This window comes from Marmota flaviventris, chromosome 3, assembly GCF_047511675.1.
Source record: "Marmota flaviventris isolate mMarFla1 chromosome 3, mMarFla1.hap1, whole genome shotgun sequence".
NCBI classification, from domain to species: Eukaryota; Metazoa; Chordata; class Mammalia; order Rodentia; family Sciuridae; genus Marmota; species Marmota flaviventris.
The window spans coordinates 144,830,032-144,834,064 of record NC_092500.1 but is presented as its reverse complement, the minus strand read 5'-3'; positions in this window follow the sequence as shown (position 1 = coordinate 144,834,064).

Below are 4,033 nucleotides of genomic sequence, written 5' to 3'. Positions count from 1 at the left end.
GTAAAAATAATTGGATTGCACTGCACTCTAACACTCCATCCAGGAAACAGAGAAAATGTGCCCTTGCTAGTAGGTGGGGGTGACAACGCGTCCAAGTGCTGGTGGGTTTCACCCTGTGTTTTCAGTATTGTCTTGTCAAGAGGAGGTATTATCAAGTCCCAGATGAGGCGCAGTACTACCCTCAATGAGGTGTTTAAAACTGCCTTCCCTGGTGAGAATGAAAACACTTCTTTTGTCCCATCTTTAAAATTAACTGCATAGTATTACCACTATCAATGAGGTGTTTAACATCAAAATTGCCTTCCCTGGTGAGAAGAAAAACACTCACTTTGTTTCCTTCTTTAAAATTAATTGAGGTTTTAAAAAACTCATCCCTATTCAACCACAGATGCATAGAAGGCGAAGAGATGAGATTTTTTAAAAATGCTTTCTTTGGTAGCCCATCCATGGTTTTCAGTGCAGTTCTTCCTGTTTAGACTACTTCTGAACACTTTTCTCCCCCACCCTCATTACACTTCTTAACATTGGCCTCATCCACATGGCCCTTGGCGGGGAGTTCACAGATACTTGCCAGAATGAAGGAATGACTCCTCTGACCCAGATATGCTTTAATAACTTGCACATTTTCTACAAGCCTACTCTACTTATTTTATGAAGTTAAAGAAATTGCTTATTAAAAATTAAAATTAGTCTCCAGTATTAACATCTGAGGGGGCTTTGATAGACATAGCTGGAGATGATCCTTTCCTCCATTTACTTCAAGCAATTCCGGAAGCAGCTCTATTCTTTATAACTTCTGACTAGTGTTTAAGATGTGAGATGTTCTGTGGACACTGCTTCTTGCAAGATTCGGCAGATTGCAAAAGACCAAAGAGACACAGATTTGACTTCTACAGGTCAAGGTCCAGACAGGGCAAATTAACAATAGATTTGGAAGAATAAAGAAGCAGGTGAGCCAGGGGTGGTGGTTCATGCCTGAAATCCCAGCAACTCAGAAACCTGAGGCAGGAAGATGGCAAGTTCAAGGCCAGCTCAGCAACTTACCAAAGCCCTGAGCAACTTAAGGAGGCCCTGTCTCAAAAACAAAACAAACAAAAAACATAAAAAGGGCTGGGTATGGAGTTCAGTGGTTAAGCAGCCCTGGGTTCAATCCCTGGTACCTCCAAAAAAAAAAAAAAAAAAAAAGAATCCAAAGGGGTTGCAACCACATTCAGAGCATCTCTCTCCCCTAGCATGGCGCAATACTAGAAACAACTGCATGGCCTGTCTAAGCTATTGGACTGAGATAGTCCCACAGAGCACCTGACATCCCAGCATGATGCAGGGTGCAATGGGATGCTTACCTGGGCCTGGGAGAGGCATGAGATCAGCCAGGAGAGGCCCTTGACCTGCTGAGGCTCCTCTATAGAGATGAGGAGGATGCAGCACAAGCTAAAACAGTATGGGAAAGATGGATATCTCAGGGGATGCCTCATCTTGACCCTCGCCCCTGGCCCTATGCCTCAACACTATGTAAGCTCCCTGCAGTGGACACTCAAGTTCATAGAGAAGAGAGCAAAACCCTGAGCTGAGTGAAATTGTTGCCATCATTTGGTAGGATGGGAACTTAAAGTAAAATAGAAATTCAATTATAGAAAAACAGTAACATTATTACAACTGCACCAATGTTGCCAATTAAAACCTAAAACAGGATTCTAAAGTTCTTTATTGAATATAAGATCTGTACTTTTGTAGACATGATGTTTACTTTTTACAATTCATAGGTACCCATATCACCATTTTACTCCCAAGAAAATGAAGACTTCGGAGATGGTAGATAATTTGCCTCATGCCACAGTGGGGGCAAATAGTAGAGCTAGAATTCAAACCTAGGAATGTCTGACTGCTAAAATGATGTTCATAACCACTAGGTTAATTGACACACGGTCCTTTCATTTGGCTCCCTAGAAGTCTCCAGAACATTCCTGTCTAACATGCCGCTCACATTTTCAAGGCAATCACAGGTATTGGAGCCCTAGGTACAAAGCAGCACACCTTTCTTATTCTTCCTGCTCCAAATCTCTAAGTGTCCCAATAGTGGATTACTGCTGTTGTAATATTTTGTGTGTGTGTGCTGCTGGGGATACAACTGAGGACCTTGAGCATGCTAGGCAAGCACTCTACACTGAGCTGCACCCAACCCTGTTATTATAACCCAAAGTGCCTGGACTTCAGTATTACATCAGTTCTTATTTCTTTTTCTTTTTTTCGTACTAGGGATTGAACCCAGGGGTGCTAAACCACTGAGCCACATCCACAGCCATTTTTATGTTTTATTTTGAGACAGAGCCTTGCTAAATTGCTTAGAGCCTTGTTAAATTGCTAAAGCTGATTTTGAACTTGCAAGCCTCCTGCCTCAGACTTCTGAGCAGAGCCACTGGGATTACAGGTGTGTGCTCCCTCACCCAGTTCAGTTCCTATTTATTTTGCTGTCACCAAGCCTTATGAGTTCATCAAAACTAACCACTAACTAAATTTCACCAAAGAGCAATATGTGAAAGGAGACAAAGTCCTAGATCAGAAGTCAGTAAATCTATGTTCTTTGGTTTCTCATTCTTGCTCTGGTCATTAGCCAATTATTTGATCTTAGGAATCACTTAACCACATTAAGGCTTGGTCTCCTCATCTAAAAAATAAATGCAGTATCTAAGGTCCTCTTCTAGGGTTGACTTTCACGATTCTGAAGAGTCAGGGTTAAGTTCATTATTTTATGAAAATTTGAACTGCATTTCTTCGAACATTATCTCTTCTCTGATCTCAATATATATCTCCCTCCTAGATTTAAATTATCTATATTCTGGAATAAGACAGTGGTATAGAGTTTCACAGAGGAATGGAAAATAAAATATAATAATACCTCATCTTGGAGGCATTAGGAGGAACATGAAGACTAAAAAAAATGATTTTATTTTCAGTAAGGCTCAGTGTAGGACTATAAAAAGTAATATAAGAATTGCTATAAAAATCTATCACTTTGACTAAAATGTGGAGGCAAGAAAGTCACCTGGCAACAGTGCCTCCGCCCAGAGAATTGTCTTACATCATTTGACACTGTTTACTACCATCCTTTCTTTTTTTTTTAATATTTATTTTTTAGTTGTAGTTGGACACAATACCTTTATTTTATTTATTTATTTTTTTTATGTGGTGCTGAGGATCAAACCCAGGCTCTTGCACATGCTAGGCAAGTGCTGTCCTGCTAAGCCACAAGCCCAGTCCCTACTACCATCCTTTCTTTAGAATTTTTTTCTGGTATTTGTTGATTCTTTTTTTCATATTGCTTTTGTTTTTATGTCCATTTCCTCAATTATAAATTCCTCAAAAACTCAGTTTGTTACTTTTCTTGCCTGATAATGATCTTACCCAGATCATAACTTTGGGTAAGATCTTACCCAAAGTTGTGATCCTCCTGCCTCAGCCTCCTGGGCCACTGGGATTACAGGTGCACACCACTGTGCCTGATGAAAAGCTCTTTATATTGAGATTGCTGAGCTATAGCAGATGCACACTCTAAAATTTTGCCATGATGTAGGAAGAGCTTGCCAAGAGCTAACCCAGAGAAAGCAAGGTCTGCAGATGAAAAGAGAAATAGACTTCCTCGTATATCCATTACCTGGATCCTACAGTCTACTCTCTCAATTATTAATAACACAGCCAACGAATTCCCTTTTTGTGAAAGCAGAAGCCATTTAAACCATAATTTTTTTTTTGTTACTTGTAATTTAAGGTAACCAAATTACAATGTGTGGACCTGTGGAGAAAGTACATAGTGCTTTGAGATGCCCAAAGGGCCTTTCTAAACTTGAGGTCAGCCTCATAAGTATGTATAATTTTTATGTGTTGATTCAAAAATAAAAATAAATACATCAATGAATTGAGTTTGATTCCTATGCCACAGGAAAAGAAGGCAGATTTGAAACACATCATATCTGACTCATATACATGCTGATTTTAAAAACTAACCCCCATTAAAAAAAAAAGAAAAAAAGGAAAA